The sequence below is a fragment of the Rosa rugosa genome, chromosome 1, assembly GCF_958449725.1.
Source record: "Rosa rugosa chromosome 1, drRosRugo1.1, whole genome shotgun sequence".
NCBI lineage: Eukaryota > Viridiplantae > Streptophyta > Magnoliopsida > Rosales > Rosaceae > Rosa > Rosa rugosa.
This window is the reverse complement of record NC_084820.1, coordinates 1,395,902-1,416,430: the sequence shown is the minus strand read 5'-3', so window position 1 is coordinate 1,416,430 and position 20,529 is coordinate 1,395,902. Positions and strand designations below refer to the sequence as shown.

Here is a 20,529-nt window from a genome sequence, read left to right as displayed (position 1 = left end):
CATCAGAATCAGATGGCTTTATATAATGTTGGTTTATAATTTGATGGACATGGGTTTGATACCAAATCGGCAAATCATTCAATAGGACAATCTACATCTCTCTTTTAAGTTTCATTACAAATGGGTTCTATAATACTCCAAGAAGCATTATGATTTATGATTCCAACGACCCACACGTTAGATGAACACAATGCCAGGACCGGCAAATATATATTTATGTCAAGCTAATAAAATGCTCTTTACTACTTTATTGAACGTTTATCCATTACAATATATTGTTGGTCCGTTTTCTAAATGGCCGGTTAAGCTTGGCACTTGAATATTCCCAGCACCCACTTGAAAACCTTCCTAATTAACAAAGTTGAACCTCTTCGCTACCAAACTAGTTGCAGCTGCGTCATTAACGCATACGTTTCTTATGATTGCGGTACAAAATCTTCATCTCTTTAGACGCTTTTTTTCTATTCTCTGATGAAGGAGATATATTACATTGTCCGTACGGTAGATTACTTCTTTGTTCTGTTGGCAGAATTCTTCTTTTACTAGAGGGTCCGCAACTCCGCATGGTACATTACTTTTTTCATCAGTTGCTAGAGGGTCCGCATGGTAGATTACTTCTTTGATCAGTTGGCGGATTTTTTCTACTATAGCGCGGCTGTCTTTATCTATCTAGATGGCGGTGTTCCTCTCTTCGATTCTCAATTTCATTCTGGTAATTGTTGTTAAGCAGGTCATCATCAGCTGCGTCATTAACGGGTACGTTTCTTTTAATGTGGCGGAGAAACTGCTTATGATTGCGGTACAAAATCTTCATTTCCTACGTTTGGAGCTCATTTGTACCTAATAACAACAAACTAAGTTAGAAATGATAATGTTAAGAGAATAACTAACTAAAATGTAGAGAGAATAACACTTAAAACTAGAGATTATATAGGGCAAGAATGATTAATGCAATAACAATTTGCCAATAGCAATTAAGCTTTGTAACTTATGTAACAGAAATGAACATAATGACATTGATCAGGAAGAATCAAAGGAGAGCTAATGACACAGAAATAGTTAATAACTATTACTATTTGCAAATAACTGTTCAAATGAGGTTTCAAAAATAGCAAGTATTTTGAAATATTTTAATTAAATTCCAACACATATAAAAGAGCTTCCACGGTTTCTGCTTGCAAGGAACTCCTGTACTGATGACTGATCCATCTCTTTTGCATTGGTATCAAAAACCGAGTCACAAGGAACTGTAGATACCGGAATTGATAAATTGTCACGAGCCATCTTTGAATGAGTTGGGTACATCATCTGGTTTAATTTCCACCAGCCTAGCACATCAAACTCGTAGACTCGAGGCAACAGAGGCTCCGCCAAATACTGATGCAGCTCTGTCTTCAAATTCTTCATGATGTAGACATGAAATTCTTGCGCATAGTGTGGTGCCAGAGGCGGAGGCATTGTAAAGTATTACTGAAATAGCTCGTGGATTCGATCATCAACCATCTTGATACATGTCGGAGCTTCTTCTTCCCTATAAATTCTGGTGAAACTGAACTCAATATACTTCATCTTGTACCCCGAGCTCGGATCCATGACCACTGCTGTAGCCAAAGTCAGGCTACAATTCTTCCCGTACCTATTAATTTTTTCTAGCATTGTTCGAGCAAGGTTACTAACAAGGGGTTCCTCATTGGTGATACCTCCAGACAGATGTCCCTCAATCCTTGACACTTCATGGAAGAATATATTTGCAGTTAGGTTAGTTGTAGTAGCTAGGATGTATGCTGTATCAAAAATTGGCTTCAAATGTGCGCAGAGTCTCACCTTGCTTCCAATCTTCCATTGAGGGGACTTGTTTGTTGAATTCGGCATCATATGTATCCAAGCAAGAAAAAACTTGCTTCAACTCCGAAGCAGCCACCAACATTTGATATGCGGTATTCCACCGAGTTTGCTTATCAACAAATATGGTCCTTTCACTTGGGACTTGAAGCTGTTTCTTAAGAACAAGAAACTTTTCATCATGGGACCATGAAGTCGTCACGTACTTGATGCTGTCCCGGATTTTCTTCAATAGTTGACCATTGAAGGGAAGATGAAGCTTTAAACTTTCAAAAAAGCAGCTTCACTCATGATTAGTGGCTGATCATGATAAGTGATAGAAAATAACTTGCTCTCCAGAATCCAATTATGAAGGCAAACCTTAACAGCATGGCTAACAGACACATACCCCACCCCTTGAGAGGAAGTCCACACGTCCAAGAAAGGCAGACGCGTGCAGCTATGCCCTGAATAAACTTTTGAGCCTTTACTATATGCATAGCTTCGCTTGCATTGGTTGCAGTATGCCCTTCTACACCCAGCACTCACAGTTTCTATGGTGAAGTGCTCCCAAACCATGGACTTCCTTTTCTTCCGCTTGCTAGGTTTTGTTTCATGATTTGTCTCCTCATTGTTTGGATAGGAGTCTGCCCCACTCAATGTATTGCTTAGTGTTGCTACTTTCAAATACCCAGATAAGAACATTGATAAAAAATCTCAACATTATCAAGTGCAGTGATGAATACCGAGATCGCCCTTCCCGGTATGCTTTTGATTCATCGTTGTATTCTCTTACTTTTGGGGATCGAAACCCTTGTGAATTGCTATAAAAGACGAACATAATACTATTTGATACACGCGCACACAACTTTTTTTTCTTGTCATTCTTGATTGTTGGAACTCCAAGCAGGTTGCAAAGCAGATGAACCAAAGGCGTCTTCTGGAATATATTATTGCAGGTTTTGTGATAAAAAAAGGGCAATCATATCACTGCAGCGTGCCCCTGGGACCCCGATAATGACTGTAATTCCGATGATGACATTGACCCGGATATTTTAGAATATAGTGGGGAAAGGGAGGGATATTCATGGTCTTGTTTGTTGGGATGTGGTGGTATATATCTCTTGTACATTCGATCATGGTTTCACCAGAGGACTATATGTTGAAAAGCTTTGCAACACCAAAATAAGTTTGGTCACTGGACTTATGAGTGCTCAATTAAACCAACATATGATATTATGATGTGGGCAAGAGTAACAGAAGTGCTTGATGAGATGAAGGAATAATGAGAAACTTATAGTTAAATTTATAGTCTTTGAAATTTTAGATGTGAAGCAGCTCAACACAGAGCCTCTACGTTGTACCCATTTAGACCTTTCAACTCTTCCTTGCTGAAGAGAACAAAATGTAGAAGAGGCTTCTCATATAAAGCTAGCTCTACAAGTACAAGAAGCAGAGCAAAACAGACTCAGTGAGTATTGAAATGAAAGAGGAGCAGAAGGAACATATAGATAGAGACAATCATCACCTGCTGCTTCTGAATGTGTTTTTAGGGTTTGAAATGAGAGGTATGGTGAAGAAGGAACGTGAAGAAGTTGCATATTTTTGAGAGGGAAACGATGTGGGAGAAAGGGAGGTGACAAAGAAGCAGGAAGTGATCAGTGGCCTCTGTCAAGTGTCAAGTGTGAACCTCATGTTATTAGTTTTATTGCGTCATGCCAAGTCTCTATATTGTAATCTCCAATCAGATTTCAGAACCCAATCCCCTTGGGGTCAAAACGACCCGTCGTGTATTCATGAACAATGTTTCCAATCAATCATATTTACAGTATTATCAGGTACTCTTCTTTGAATTTATGAAGGCAATGATAACAGTGAATATGAAAATCTCTCCAATGATAACAGTGAATAACTAGGATAACATCGGGAATGACAAATGCGTCATACGGTCACAAACCTTGCCTCCAAAGGCCTTCTTCCCAGGACAAATCAGAGTCTTCTCAATCAGTGACCGGAGTCTTATAGCCGGAAGAAATCTTGTCCGTGATATAATTAAATCGCTTGTGACAATGACTAAGGAAAAATGCCTGTACAAAGACGGCAAAATTAATCAGAGTTTCAGGAGAAATATAAAAGCAATTTGAAGCAAATAGTAAGTCACATCAGCAAGCCTCGCCCTTATTTAATGCCACAGCTTACAGCAGAATCCGTTGCGTTTCCTCTTGCGGGATATGTTATCTCAAAAGGAGTCAACTAACTGTCCTGCCAAGCTACTTGGATCATCAATCATAGTTTGAAGAAAGGTGTTTCACCACCCTACGTTCCAGATCAGTTGATCTCAAACTGAACCATGTTAGCAACTTCAATCTGAATTCCTCTGTAAGGTGACCCTCGCATTCCAGCCTCCTGATTATTTTCACACAGTGCTCAAAGTTCTCATCCAAGCAACAAGAACCATTTTGCAATGGTGGCCCATTTATCAGGGTGCTGTCACAATCATGGGTCTCTTTATTTGTGTTTCCTTTCCTCTTCCTGCAAATTTCTGCCCGGTAATCACAGCAGGGACATCCCCAGTAATCCCACGAGTCCAGGTCTGTGAATCACCACTACCACGTGATCTTGCTAGGCCATTCTTCACCATGTCATGAGACACAGCATCATCATCTGCCTCCACAGCCTGCTGCAAACTGCATCCATTATCTTCATCTCTGGAGGACTCAGAGGGCGGGGTTAGCTCTTCATTCAGATCGGGCATTGAAAGCACATTTAAGTGAAACCCACGTGAAACAGAAGGCAACTCTTCTTGTAGAATTTCGTTTCAGTTTTTATCGGGTTGCTGGGTCCACAACATTTGTCTCTGTTGGCACTACAAAAGCCCTCTTAGGAGCCTCTCTGTTGAGCCTGAGCCAGACGAAGTATCTTCCCAAGATCACAAACTTTAAATTTGGAAGAAGGCACAACTGCTGTCGTAGTTTCAGACTCCCTCGTGGCACCAGAATTTGCCTCAATGACGGGGATTCAAAAGAGATTCCTGCAGACCGGTGAATCCGGGATTTTGTGAATTATCTCAACACTCTTGGTGAAACACTGCCTCAGAGTGACCCAAATCACCAGCCTCAGTATCAGATATTATCCTAAATGTATACTCTGTGCAAGGCTGCAAATTGGAGATCAAAATTCTTCTCTGAGATCTTGAAAAGGTACAATTAGGCTCTTTTGTGTGTGATTCTTCTCTGCTCTTGTAATACCAGAGCTTGTAGCCCTTGATGTCATCAGATGATGCATTAGACAGTCCGATCATTATAATCACAACATATGAAGGTGTTACTTCCTCCAAGAGAAACATGCAGGCAGCTGGAAGTGAACCCTCTGCAAAGGAATGAAAAGAAACAGAAGCAATCATTCAGGTTTCTATGCATGATGATGATCAAAGAGCAAGTAAAAGGAGAACAGTTTCCTACCTCTTCTTGGATCTGCACTAGAAACATTGGCCAACATTCATCTGGTTTCTCAATTGCAAGAGAGCAGAGTTTCAGCACATCACCAGCAATAGATAGTCTGCTGACTATCCCACGTACATTAATTGGACCTAGTTCTGTCTCGAGTTTAGTCTTGGCTTCCTTCACAATATCATGAAGTTCTTTCAAACCTTGAAGTTCCATCCAGAAGCCTATAAGGCTATAACTCAAGCATATCTTTATCTTGTCCCATTGTACATCAACACGTCGAGCATCCTTTGCTATGAGTAGCTGCTTCTTCCAAATTCTGTCAGTATTGATGGAATCACATCAGTCTTATCAGCCGAAGGCTAGAAACTTTAGCAAAACACAGATTTACAAGCTACAGTTGCTTGCTTTCTCCTGTTATATTTGGTAATGTAAAATAGTAACTATGTTTTGCAAAAGGCACCTCTTTACAGAGGGGAAAAGAAATGTTATTTTCTTAAAAAAAAAAATGACAAATTGACAAAGACATTATCATACACTACAAACAAGAGCAAAAGAGATTTACTAAATCAGAAACGCAAAAAGAAAACATGATCTTTCAAATTGGAAGTGATTTCTGAGATGCCTGACTATAGCACAACTCAGTGCTTCAACCAATTAGTCAAAGTGATAGCTTGTCAAAGTCAGGACTACTGCTTCAACCTACACTCACATATGCAAGAGAATTACTTACCCAAGTATCCCAGAAACTCTACCGCATGAAGCACAACAATAACTACAATTGCCCAAGATCAACAACTCCCACCTTCTCTTCAAAAAAAAAGAAGAAAAAAAAAACAACTCCCACCTTTTCACATCTACGCGCGCAGTTATTGTGACAAGATAACCCACAGGAGTCTCCCTCACCAGATTCAGATGTACATACTAACCAAAGACTTGGGTCCTTGCTGTCATTAACAAATGACAAATACAGCAGGAGCATCTCTTGCAGAAAGTGTTGTCTATGGATAGAACAGCTCTACAAGCAGAGTTTTTACAGATCCATGAGTTTGAATATCCAAAATCTGGAGACTGCTCAGAAGCTGGTGAGAGTCGGATGGGATTTTCCCCCTTTCTGGATTGCTTTTTAGAAGGATGATTATTTGGACTAGAAGAAGCTTTTTTTGACTCCTGCTTCTTATTTCTCTTGTTAGTAGTCTTCAAAAGTTCACCCATCTTGTTTTTAGAGGAAGTCAACTTTTTCTTGTCCTTGTCAACGCATGTCCAAAAAAGTTCCTTCTTGGGACCAGATTTCAGAAACTGTTAAAGGAGCTCTGGACTTCTTGAAGCATCATCTGAATGCCCATTCTTCTCCGGAGTGCTTTGCACACTGGAAGAGAGGCTTTGAACTCCAGAAACTGGAAAGAGGAAAGAAAATGACAAAAGAAAATTATGAAGTGAAGGAAAAGATATTAAAGCACCATTATGGTAGAAGTCTACAACCCAGAAATTAGAAAGGCAAAAAAAAAAAAATTAACAATGCTTGTAAGAAACTCAGATAGGTTTTATAACAAGAGAGACAAAAGGGGCAATTCAGTTCAATGGTAAGGCGCAACCCAATCAAAATCTGCTTTATCCTTCTTTCTACCTTGAATGCCTACTATATTTATTTGCATATAAACTAAATCCTTTTTGTCTGAACATTCCAATGGTCTAAATTGATGCATGCTTGTATCTCTTTATATTTCTAACAAGATCTAACATCCTACATCTCATGGCTTGCCACATTCCTAACCTTCCTAATCGGTTTACTCAACAACCTATCAGCAGCACTTCCATGATTCCATCTACAATAATATAAGTCAAAGATCATATACATCTTGTCTGAAGATCTAATCCCACTTGACAGCAGTAGAGCTCTATGCGCCTATCTGGAAAGTCCAACCTGAACCTGTCCTTCCTCAGGAACTCTTAACAAAGAAAGAAAGAAAGAAAAAATATTCAAAACTAATTTTCAAAATTAAGGGTTGTCAGATCTACATAAAGACAGAGGTCACAGACCACGAGATCTGAAAATTTTCAAAATTAATTCTCTTGATTCTCAAAATTGAAGTTACTAATATGAAGTATTTTATATCCCAGAAGAAATAACTGCAGTTACAAGATTGATAGAATGAAATTGGCTCACGTATTATCCTGTTTGTAATATTTTGATACTTTGAATAAATAGAAAAAGAAAATGAAGCTCGATGACCAACACTAGCAGAACAGAGTGTGCACTTGATCTTAAGGGGTCAGAAATATATACTAATACATGAAGAATGAGAGAAGTTCTAACCTGTTATAAGCTGAAATAATATTATAAACAATGGAACATTTGTGATTCCAAAACCATATATAATGCAAAGATCAGATCATCCTGAATCCCAGAAAGCTGTACAACTTTCCTTTTGAAACAGAAAGAAAGATTGACGAAGGGACCATCAACAGATACAGGGCGGCAGTAGAGACTCATGGAAGACGGGACCAAGTCGAGGTAGTATCACTGTTAAATATATACTAAACAAAACCAAAAATCAATTGGGCCAGCCCAAACTGGATGAGACCACCAAAAGTCCAAATTCTAATTTTTACTTCACAATAACAAGTTACTCTAAATTTTTGGAGGACAGTCCTTACATAATCTACCTCTATGGTCAAAATCTCTATGAATTAGAAGTTTCAGATAAGAACATATTTCTCATATGAGTCAATCCAAAATATGAAATTTTTAATGATTACCCTTTAGTACTAGCAGTTAACCACCCTTTCCTAATTTGGAAGATATTAAATTATCCCATATTTGCTCAATAGTTGTCAATATTTTCACTGTCTTCCACATATAGTAGAATATGAGCAAACAAAACTCCAGATTCGGCAAATAAAGGCAGCCTGTACACACTTTCTTTCACAAACTACCTTGCTTCAGGAGCAATCGAACTGAAACAATTTTCTAGTAAGGTTTGTTGTGCATAACAAAAATTTGATGACCTACCTTGTTTTGTCTAGACATTCAAAGCAAGTACAGTAAAGGCTTCCAACGATGATGATGAAATTTTTTATCTTCTAAACAGAAAGGCAATTGAAGATTTACCAATGCAATCCTACATGAGTTCAAAAAACATAAAATTTTTGCACATGACAAGAAAAACAAAACAAAAGAACTTGATAAGAGTCCAAGCGTCTGGTCACTCAAGGATACTTGGGATAGTGACGGTTCTGACAACAAAATAACAAATCATCTGACTGCCTTGGAAGGATACCAGTTACTCCTGAAACAAAGTTTACCCTCTTCTACTTTCTACTGATGAAATGTCAGCTACAGATATTATCTCACTCATGATACCAAACATCACCGCATAGTAGGAGCATAAAAATTTCATACCAAAAGAAAATAAAATGCATACCAAAGATAAAAAGATCAAACCTTTAGCCAGAAACTTGTCTTCTGAATCCATACAATGCAATAATTAAACCCCTCCCTAGTAAGTAGGCAGATACCTATGTTCAATGCTGGCATTGGCAGGCATCCTTTTCCAGAAAGTCCACATAAACCACTAGCTAATTACAGTAAATAATGACTTAATACCCAACAGATAATTTTGGACGCTAAGAAGTAAAACTCAAATTCTGGGCTGACAGTAATCACAAAACTTATAATTCCGACATAGGAGTGAAAAGTGATTACGGGACAATTTGACTACTTTAAAGGTTCCAAAATCACCATATATAATTTGATATCAGACCAACCAACTATAAGAATCCACAGCAAACACAAGCGGAGGACTAGAGTCCCAGTAATCACAATTTGACTAATTCGCCGAACTCATTCCTTGCAAAATGTAATGTTGGACATTGTTAAAGTAGAGATTATTAGCACTCTAGTCTAGAGAATATTCAATAGTCAACAAAAGAGAGCATAAATTCGAATGCTTTAGTTTAAAAGTAAGCACAAAAACCCAAAATAAACACGCTGAGATAGTTGAATCACAAACCCTAATCACTTGAAACGTAAGAAAGAGACGGCTGTCATTGAAGTTCTTAGAGTCCTGATTCCGGTGATCGACCACCGCTGATTTCAGCCACTAATCTGGATTCTGGAGTGGCGGCTGTCACTTGGAAGATTGCCTTCTAAACACTAGTGAGAGAGTGTTTGTGTGGTCCTTTGCTCCCCATCCGGCCATTGTTTTAATATAACTTCTCATTTACAGTGTTGGACAAAATATAAGTTCGAATCTTTCTTTTTTCAATTATCACAATAAAAAAATAATAAGTAATCATCAATCCATGAGTTATGTAATGCAACTTCATAATCTACGAAATTAGTGAGCCTTAAAAAATTTGTTCTCTCACTTAAAGTTGTATTGAGACCCGGTGAGAATTCTGTCAAAAAGGATCCAATGAGCTATATGTTAATCGGTTGACGAAGTGGTGTTAGCTCAGTCGTTAGAGCACCCACTATCTATGTACGAAGTCATGAGTTCGAGTCACCATGAGGATAGGAGTGAAATCCTTTGCTCCTCTTTTAAAAAATAAAAAAAAATTATGTTAATCGGTTTCTAATCTAACTCAAGCATAACTTTAGTTTTTTATTTATTTTTTTTTTTTTTATGAAAGGAGCATAACTTTAGTTTAAGCCACGAGGTGAGTAGAATTTTTAAAAGGTATAAGCTGAATTACTTACTAACAAGCAAAAGTTTCCTTCTAACAACTGGCTTCTAGCAAATGTTTTGCAACAATAATAGTAATACTAGACAACAGTAATCATTAGCCTGTGGACAAAAAAAAGAGAGAGACTTTTAGAGATGGTTTTCAAATCATTTAGTGTCATCTGAAGTTCATATAAGAGATTTTGCTGATTTAGGCCTGTGAAATCTGAAATTTGAGCTCGAATTAACATGTTGCTACTGCTTTTACATGGAATCGTAGAAAAATTCATGAACCAAGTTCGAAATTAAAGAAAAACTTACCCTGCTACTGCGTTGGCTCCGTCGGTGTGGGTTTTGGGGTTTTCGTTTTTGGTCGTTGGGTATTGGGTGACTCAAATGCTCGTGTCCTTATTTGTATAAATCTATTTGAAGGTGAGTTTTCTGTGTTTACATCTTTGGTCTGGTGCTACTATGTAATTTTCTAAAAACTTAATGGGGTAAGTGGGATAAATGACCCTAGAATTAGGGTAAATGGACAAAAACTCTATCCCAAATTTCGAATTTCCTTCAGGTCTTAATTCAGAGCGTTTGCTTCTCCGTTGAGTCCGCCTGGAGGGACGCCTCCGGCCGCCGCTTCGTCCGGCTTCAATTCGGAGCCTGCTCAGACCCACCGGTCAAATCCGTCCAACCCGTGCAACTAGCCTACGTCGTCCAATTCATCAAATCTGTCCAACCCGTGTATATATCCTGCCTCCACCGTCCAGACCGCTTCCTCCTCCCTCTTAACCTCCTCTTCGTTGTTCTTCTCGCATCATTACTCAACCGGCTAAACTCAAAGATTTTATCTGGAGGCCAATCACACAACAGTCCTCAAATTTGACGTCCTCTTCTTCTCTGGATTCTCAAAGAGGTACAAGTTATCCACTGTGTCATTATGTTTCCTATCATCTCTATTCATTATTGCATCGATCCTTTGTTATACCAAGGCTTTAGGAAAGGATGTCTTCATCTCTCTAATTCGCAAGGATGTCTTCATCTTTTGTATAAAAGGCTATTGAATGGCCTTACGTTAATACAATTCAACATCAATTCAAAATCATCCGCTTATCTTCTTCACACTAATATATCTTCTGTTCAGGTTGCACCATGGCTCTTGATTTTCTCACATGAGCACCCTTTCAACTTCTTTACGATGGGGTTAAGTTAACTCTTCAGAATAGTAAGATGTTCAAGACTCAACTGAAGAAGCTGGAATGCACTCTAAGAATTCTCCAGCCACATATTGTTGAGCAGCTAAGAGTACACAACTTTCAGCTTGCAATTTTAGAATAAGTAGGGATCGTTCTAACCGAAGATTTTGGTACACTTCTTGATTTTGATGACAAAAATTGAGTCTGCATATGATTCCAACCAAGATGAAGGTCAAATAAGCACTTCAAGCATGCAACACAGCGTTGAGGTTGTTTATTTAGTAATTCATATGTGTTTTTGAGGATGTGCACTAATACACTTAAATTTCTGAATTTCTCGTTCTCATGCACAGCATTATATTTCAGGCTTTCTCCAACTGCAGCTTTCTAATTTCTATTTTCTATTTCAGGACGTCAAGACCCAATATCCAGATAAGCCAAATCTGGGGTTTCCAGTATCAGATGGCATTGGTTGGCTGTAGGTTAAAAACTTATTGTTCTATGTTTCCTAAATGTGATCTGGTGCTGTTAACTTGTGCCATGAATATATATATATTTTTTTGCTGTTTTTGGTAGATTATTAAGAATAGTGACCTTGAAGAGCTCAGAGAATTGGGTTCTGGAACCTTTGGTATCTTCTACCATGGAAAGTGGAGGGGCACTGATGTTGCAATCAAACGAATCAATGATAGGTGTTTTGCTGGGAAGCCTTCAGAACAGGAGCGGATGGTTTGTCTTCTCAGACACTTGTTTTCAGAAACTACTAATTTTGTTCATTAATGTATCACTTATTGGGTTGTATTTTGGTTTATGTAATTTTATCAGAGAAATGATTTCTGGAATGAGGCCATCAACCTCGCTGACTTGCACCACCCAAATGTGGTAGCTTTTTATGGCGTTGTACTTGATGGCCCGGGAGGTTCTGTGGCAACCGTGACAGAGTTTATGGTTAATGGTTCTCTTAGAAATGCCTTGCAGAAGAATGAGAAGTAACGGCTTTGCTTTGTGTGATTAAATTTTAATGGATGCAATAGTCGGAATTTAATTTTCATTTTAATAATTAGCTGACTCTTCAGGTAAATAACACAGGAGTTTGGACAAGCGCAAACGTCTATTGATTGCAATGGATGTGGCATTTGGAATGGAGTACCTAATGGCCCGGGAGTAGATGAATGGAGGAAGTAGAGATGTAATTAACAACCATTAACACGTTAAGCAGATTATCAAACATAAATTTAGAATCAAACATGTCATAGAAAGAATTCAATCAAGAACGGAGATGAACACATACAAAGTCTTTAATTATTTAACTAGATGAACGCACCATAGTTAAACCTATTAAACATGCATCGCTAGTGAGTGATCAATTCCCTAACAAAACACAGTTAACGCATAAACTTCCATGGGAGTTTGATTGATTTAAGCAAAGCACATAAGTTAGAACGCTAATCAAACATGCAGAACTCATTGTTGATTTACCTAAGGAACCATAGGTTTTCCACTAAGCAATTAAGACCTAGAACGCTAACAAATCTTAATCTGGAAACAATTATATGTTTATAACTCTAAGTTTGCAACCAAAGAACACAAAACATATAAAAGGTGGGATTGAAGCACAAAATCAACAAACAATCATCAACATATCATGAAATTGCAAATTATAATCTTAAAATTCTAAAACGTTTTCATGCTTCAATTAAGGTTACTGAAAACTAAACATCAAAACATACTCTTTATTCTCACATAGTTTAGAAACATCCATTTAAAACAAAATCCTAGAACGCTAGTGAAATTGTTTTTAACGTTACAAAATAAAGAAACCGAAAACAATATAGAGAAGGTCATGGTTACACTATAAGGAAGCTTCAAGAACGCAAGAAGATCTTCAAAGGTGGTGCACGGCAATGGTAGCTACACCAAGGATTGAATGGAGATGATGGAGCTTGCTTCACGGCTTCAATGCTTGAACAATGGAGAGGTGCTGAAATTTAGAGAGTAAAGGGAGATGTTTTCGAAATTGATTCTGGGTTTTGATGATTTTTCAACGTCTAGAGCCTCCCTTATATAGTGCATGGCATAGGCTTGATGTTTGAGTTTCTTGCAGGAGCACCATTTCAACTTCTTTATGATGGTGTTAAGTTAGCTCTTAAGAATACTAAGATGTTCAAGACTCAACTGAAGAAGCTGGAATGCACTCTAAGAATTCTCCAGCCACATATTGTTGAGCAGATAAGACTAAACAACTTGCAGCTTAGCCTTTCAACCCAAGACGTGGAAGAGCTCCAGCGAAAAATAAATGACGGTGTAGAGCTCCTTCACCAATTGTCAAGCCTGAGCTATTTCAATGTGCACATATGGGGTTCCTGTGTGAGGCCTAGATATGCAGAGGAATTGGAGGACTTGAACAAAGAGCTTGAAGTTCTACTACGAATTCTTAAGATGGAGAATATGGCGCTACTCGGCCGGCTTGCTATTTTCTTAAAGTCAACCGAAGAAAAAGTTGATGAAATGAGCAAATGTGTGTCTGAGGTTCATAGCAATCAGAAAGTAGAGATAAGTAGGGATCGTTCTAGTTGGGGATTGGGGTACCCTTCCTATCAAGAACGTTAAACAAATAAGTATTATTCACAAAGTATAAAAAAAAAAGTATATGTATTTACGAAAATTACAAGATAAGGGAGGATTTATAAAAGTTTGTATTCTAATCTAACTATATAACCTAAGTGATCAAACAAATCTGAATCAAAGTAGAAGTATTTGAATGGAGGAAGTAGAGATGTAATTAACAACCATTAACATGTTAAGTAGATTATCAAACGTAAACTTCGAATCAAACATGTCATAGAAAGAAATCAATCAACAATGGAGATGAACGAATACAAAGTCCTTATTACTTCCCTTAATTATTTAACTAGATGAACGCACCATAGTTAAACCTATTTAACATGCATCACTAGTGAGTGATCAATTCCTTAACAAAACACAGTTAATGCATAAAGTTCATGGAAGTTTGATTGATTTAAGCAAAGCACATGAGTTAGAACGCTAATCAAACTTGTAGAACTCATTATTGATTTACCTAAGGAACTATAGGTTTTCCACTCAGCAATTAAGACCTAGAATGTTAGCAAATCTTAATCTTGAAAAATTATATGCTTATAATTCTAAGTGTGCAACCAAAGAACACAAAACATATAAAAGGTGGGATTGAAGCAAAAAATCAACAAGCAATCATCAACATATCATGAAATCGCAAATTATAATTTGAAAAATTCTAAAACGTTTTCATGCTTTAAGGTTATTGAAAACTAAACATTAAAACATACTTTTTATTTTCACATAATTTCGAAACATCCATTTAAAAAAAAATCCTATAACGCTAGTGGTTAAATACAATTTAACATTACAAAACAAAGAAACCGAAAACAATATAAAGAAGTCATGGTTACACTTTTAAGGAAGCTTCAAGAACACAAGAAGATCTTCAAAGGTGGTGCACGACAATGGTAGTTACGACAAGAATTGAATGGAGATGATGAATTTTGCTTCACGGCTTCAATGCCTGAACAATGGAGAGGTGCCAAAATTTAGAGAGTAAAGGGAGAGGTGCCAAAATTTAGAGAGTAAAGGGAGAGGTTTTCAAAATTGATTATGGATTTTGATGTTTTTTCAACATCTAGAGCCTCCCTTAGTGCACGGCATAGGCTTGATGTTTGGGTTTTTCTCTAGTTCTTCTGCATCATCCAACCAATAGAAATCCACCAAAGGAAGTAGCAATCCAATATGAATCTAGAAAGTAGGAGTTTTACCTAATTTACCAACGTATCTAGTGCATATTTCGGCCAACTTGCAATATTTATGCAATCAGGAAACCTTATTTGATAATTATTCTCTTTTATTTTCTTTTCCTGATTGCATACGAAGTAGATTCTCCTTAAAACTTTGAAATTCGTCCAAAATTAATCTGTTTCCAATACGGACTCCAAATCTGATCTTTATTAATCTTTTCTTGTCAGAAACGACTCCCAATCCATTTCACCTTTGTATAGGATGTTTTGGACTTCTTCTAGATGCTTCTTGAATGTTCTTGGGCTCTCCTAGTCCACTTAGGTATCCCAGTGTCATCAAGATCACGACTACTTATGCCAACATGTTTCCTAGTCTAATAAGGACTCTTCATTTTTGAGATGTTCTGGAACCTTCCGAAGCTCTCCTTGAATAACAAGGACTCTTAGTCACATTAAGTTTCCTTTTCCTAGTAGGATTAGGTTTCCCTGTCCAACTGAGATTCTGTCATTTGTCATTTCCATCATTTCCGCGAGTTTGACTCCTAATTGACTCAGGATTCTTGCTTCAACTGAGATTCATTTTTCTAATAGGATTAAGAATGCTTCATTTCTCTATTTCTGATTCATTTCTGCCCCTTATTTCCTCCTTGCCTTCATTTCTTTCATTTTCGGCTCTCTAGAGCTCATTTCCTACGTTTGGAGCTTATTTGTACCTAATAACAACAAACTAAGTTAAAAATGATAATGTTAAGAGAATAACCAAGTAAAATGTAGATAGAATAGCACTTAAAACTAGAGATTATATACGGCAAGAATGATTAATGCAATAATAATTTGCCAATAGCAATTAAGATTTGTAACTTATGTAACAGAAATGAACATAATGACATTGATCAGGAAGAATCAAAGGAGAGCTAATGACACAAAAACAGTTAATAACTATTACTATTTGCAAATAACGGTTCAAAGGAGGTTTCAAAAATAACACGTATTTTGAAATATTTTAATTAAATTCCAACACATATAAGAGCTTCCACGGTTTCTGCTTGCAAGGAACTCCTGTACTGATCCATCTCTTTTGCATTGGTATCAAAAACCGAGTGACAAGGAACTGTAGATATATACCGGAATTGATAAATTGTCACGAGCCATGCATCTTTGAAAGAGTTGGGTACATCATCTGGTTTAATCTCCACCAGCGCGCGCCTAGTACATCAAACTCGTGGACTCGAGGCATCAGAGGCTCCGCCAAATACTGATCCAGCTCTGTCTTCAAATTCTTCATGATGTAGGCATCAAATTCTTCTGCATAGTTTGGTGCCAGAGGCGAAGGCATTGTAAAGTATTCCTGATAGAGCTCATGGATTCGATCATCAACCATCTTGATACATGTCGGAGCTTCTTCTTCGCTATAAATTCTGGTGAAACTGAACTCAATATACTTCATCTTGTACCTCGGATCCATGACCACTGCAGTAGCCAAAGTCAGGCTACAATTCTTCCAGTACGTACCTATTAATTTTTTCTAGCATTGTTCGAGCAAGGTTATTAACAAAGGGATCCTCATTGGTAATACCACATTACCACCAGACAGATCTCCCTGAATCCTCGACACTTCATGGAAGAAGATATTTGCAGTTGGGTTAGTTGTAGTAGCTAGGATGTATGCTGTATCATAAATTGGCTTCAAATGTGTACACAGTCTCTCAACTTGCTTCCAATCTTCCATTGATCGAGGGGGCTAGTTTGTTGAATTCGGCATCATATGTATCCAAGCAAGAAAAAACTTGCTTCAACTCAGAAGCGGCCGCCAACATTTGATATGTGGTATTCCACTGAGTTTGGTCATCAAGAATTTTGTTCCTTTCACTTGGGACTTGAAGCTGTTGTTTCTTAAGCACAAGGAACTTTTCCTCATGGGGATCTGAAGTAGTCACGTACTTGATGCTGTCCCGGATTTTCTTAACCATATCATGGGCATTCTCCAGTACTTCTTTTGCAATGCTGCTCAGAGTGTGCGCGAGGCAATTGCCAGCCAAATGCCAATAGTTGACCACTGAAGGGAAGAGGAAGCTTTAAACTTTCAAGAGTAGCTTCACTCATGATTAGTGGCTCATCATGATAAGTGATGGAAAATAACTTGCTCTTTAGACTCCAATTATGAAGGCAAACCTTAACAGCATGACTAACTGCAGTGTCCGAGTCAGGATATGCTTCCATCACAACACTGAGCAGCCGCCTATGCAGCTTCCAGTCAGCATCAATGAAGTGCCCGGTAACAAACACATACCCCACCCCTTGAGAGGAAGTCTACACGTCCAAGAAAGGCAGACGCTTGCAGCTATGCCCTCAATAAGGTTACGTGGCAATTTAGCGCGCATCACTCAAAATGGTGGTTCTTGCAAGAACTTTTGTGGTGTTACCGAGAAGTGGGAGGCGTTGGCAATTGTCTACTTGGTGCCTAACATTAAGTACTTGAGCTTCTGGCATGGTACTGTCACATTGATAAGAAACATCTCAGAAGTTCTATGGGGCCGCAAGGAGCTCGTGCTTCTGGATTCTAAGAGATTGTGCAGGTTTCGCCGAGGGAGATGATGAACTATCAAAGCTTGCTTCTCAAATTACAAACTTTCGATGTGAGGGAGTGAAAATTGGGCTTAACTGGTGGTATTAGCTGACGATGTGGGTGGTAGTTGCTCACCTTCTGCCCTTAATTTTGATAATATGGTGTAACGAATAGGTAGAGCTGGTGGGACTATACAATTGAGGTTCAAAGACCCCAAATTTCCAGCTTATAGTATTTAACTAGTAAACAAACCCGCGCGTCGCTGCGGGATAAAGGTAATCAAGTCGTGCAAAATAAAGTTGCTATCTTTCACAATTGTGACCCATATCCATTGTATATGAATATTATCTAATGGTCAAGTAATATCAAGCTTTGAAATATTATATAGTTGCTTTCAATATTAACAACTCTTGATCAGTAAAGAGTATAGAAAAGAAATTACAACAGCTTTACATAATAGGAAAACTGTAGTAGTTTTTATGATGCCAAACAAATTTAGTATAAAAATCCAATTCACAACTCGTTAACAACAGTTGTTAAAATAAACATTCATAAAGATTTTACGGAAACTTCAACAGTTCATCAACTTCAACAAAACTGTCCCACCTATCCAAACACAATTAAAGATAATATTAGTAAACCATAACAAAAATTCAAAATAGAAAAATAAAATTGACAAAACAAAACTTAATTATAATGTATATGCAGTTACAACTGAAAAAAAAAATACAAATGCGAGTAATAAACAACACCAAAACAAAACTGAAGAATGCTTCAAAACTGATGACTACATCAAAAGGACATGAGGTGTTTTTTTTTTTTTTTAATAATCTGGACTGAACATCTACAACATGATTCTCTCTTCTCTCTCTCTCTTTCTCTAACTCTTATACACTCCATGCAATACTGAGTTAATTCTTTGTAAAATTGCAATTTAGAAGTAGTTTGGTACGTACAATCCAAAGGAAAACTGGTGACTGGCTCCAGAAGTTCAAATGCCTTCTCTTCCGAATGATGTATCCCTTGCACACCTAAACCTTTCTGGGTCGACAATACAAATACTGTATAAGGTATAGTGATTAAGAAAGCTTAAAATTTGTCAACCGGTGTCTGAGATGACATTACAGATTCCAAAAAGGAAAATATAATAGTCCATAGAATCTTAATATGTAGGAACACTTGATATGTTAAGAAAGTCAGCCTGCAGTCTAACTAAATTGATTTGCATACTTAAATAAATCATCATGTTCAGAGCAACCTGATAACTAAGCCTGGAAAAGAGATGGAATAATAAGCATCTGAATAGTAGCATGTAGGATCAATATATACGTAGCAAAATTAGAGATCGCTTTACCTTATGCGCCTTTCCTAAACCTTTGGGTAGAAGATCAAGAATGATGGCTTCCCAAAGCTTTTACCCTCTGAAATAGAGCAACGATGTCTGTCATTCATTTCACACGCGCATTCACACCTACATACAAAGAAATGATCTGTTATTTCAAGATCTATCCATTGTCATTTTGGGGCAACATTGCTATAAAACATTGAAAATTAAGAATGCAGTAAAAGATAAAGGAAACATTGGTTGAAGAGCAAATTAGTACGCAATTCTTATATACTGCATCTCCAGCAGGTGAAGCTCCATCACAATATCGAATCTTCACACGTTCCAATTGTAAAAACCTGGTTTACCATCAAGATCATAATCAGAACAATTTCCCTTGGTTATATCAGATAATGTCAGTGCAAAAACACTTCTGTTCTTATATTTATAACATCCTTATAGAGCTTTGGTAACATGCTTGTGAAATGTATGTGCAGAGGTAACCCAGAATCTGAACATTTCATTCAACAACATAGAAAGAGGTTAATTCATTATCAAACTTATTTGTATTCGACAGAGGAAGTCAAATGAATAAGCCTAAGAAGAGAAAAACAAAGCAACGCATATACAACGACAAACTCTAATGTTTAAGCAAGCATGTAGACACTCACATTATGAAACCTAACGATATGAAACTTACATGATGGTTCATGCCATCATACCATAGTTGACGGAATAAGGAACTCACGTTCTTCCTGAAAAACAGATTATATCCAAACAAAACTATCAAATACAATTTCAAACACTTGAAAAACAAAAGAGGTAACTGTCTTAGGGAAAGATTAAAACTTGACTCTTTGTTGATTAAAATTGAAGTATCTATAGATTTGTAAGTATTTAACCAAATGTCCTGCCTCTTTATCAAACACCACACAACCCCAATAACACAAATGAATAGCATTTGACATAAAGAACCCACACACATCATTATTCACAATATTGTGTAATGTAACTACCACTTCTGGAGTAATATCCTTTGGAGTTGCACTATCATTGGTTTTTACACTCTGAAGGAGAAACTAAGTGTCCATGCATTGCATGTCTGGAGGAGCCTCTTTCTGCGCCTGCATTGTAACTAAATAACAACAAACAATTAAATAACATTAATCTATGTCACTCACAAAAACACAATCCACATATACCATACATAAAATGATTACTATTCACCTATAACATTACATGTGAATAGTGGCAAGACAACTCCCGTGTTCGGACGACACAATACTTCTTGGAATTCATAGTTTTGACTGAAACACAACCAAAAGTAATATCAAACATCCAAGACATCCTAGAGATTATACAAAATCAAAGAATCAAAAACAAATGTATTTTGCACACCCTAAAACCCTGAGATCAGATTTTTAAAACCCTAATATTAATCAGTTTATAAGGAATAGTAATTAATAAAAACCAAACAATTTCCACTTCCACCACTTACGTAGTTCTTGAAACAATGTTGCAAAGACAAATACATAGGACCTATTCAATTTCAACAATACATAGCAGACTCCTTGTTGATGAAAATTTCAATAAAAGCCCAATCTTTCCCACTACACAAATCAACCAAGCATCAAATTTCAAAACCCAGAAAAAAAAAATGATGGAAAAAGAAACTGAAAAACCAAAATTCAGAGAGAAACATATGCTTTGCTGATCGAAAATCCCAA

The 20,529-nt window shown here is 37.3% G+C and overlaps 2 long non-coding RNA genes and 1 pseudogene across 2 annotated transcripts; 1 reads left to right on the top strand and 2 right to left on the bottom strand.

The window, feature by feature from the left end:
* The first annotated feature begins 1,184 nt into the window (after nucleotides 1–1,184).
* LOC133709228 (uncharacterized) lies at nucleotides 1,185–4,986 on the top strand. Its single transcript, XR_009846180.1, has 2 exons — nucleotides 1,185–2,584; nucleotides 2,732–4,986. It is a non-coding gene; the product is annotated as an uncharacterized LOC133709228 (long non-coding RNA).
* LOC133709220 (VIN3-like protein 1) lies at nucleotides 3,603–9,274 on the bottom strand (annotated as a pseudogene).
* Nucleotides 9,275–17,865: 8,591 nt separating this feature from the next.
* Nucleotides 17,866–19,586, bottom strand: LOC133711632 (uncharacterized). The gene is made up of 5 exons (XR_009847079.1): nucleotides 19,503–19,586; nucleotides 19,083–19,161; nucleotides 18,833–18,949; nucleotides 18,435–18,519; nucleotides 17,866–18,084 (listed from the first exon to the last, which is right to left on the bottom strand). It is a non-coding gene; the product is annotated as an uncharacterized LOC133711632 (long non-coding RNA).
* Between the last annotated feature and the right edge of the window lie 943 nt (nucleotides 19,587–20,529).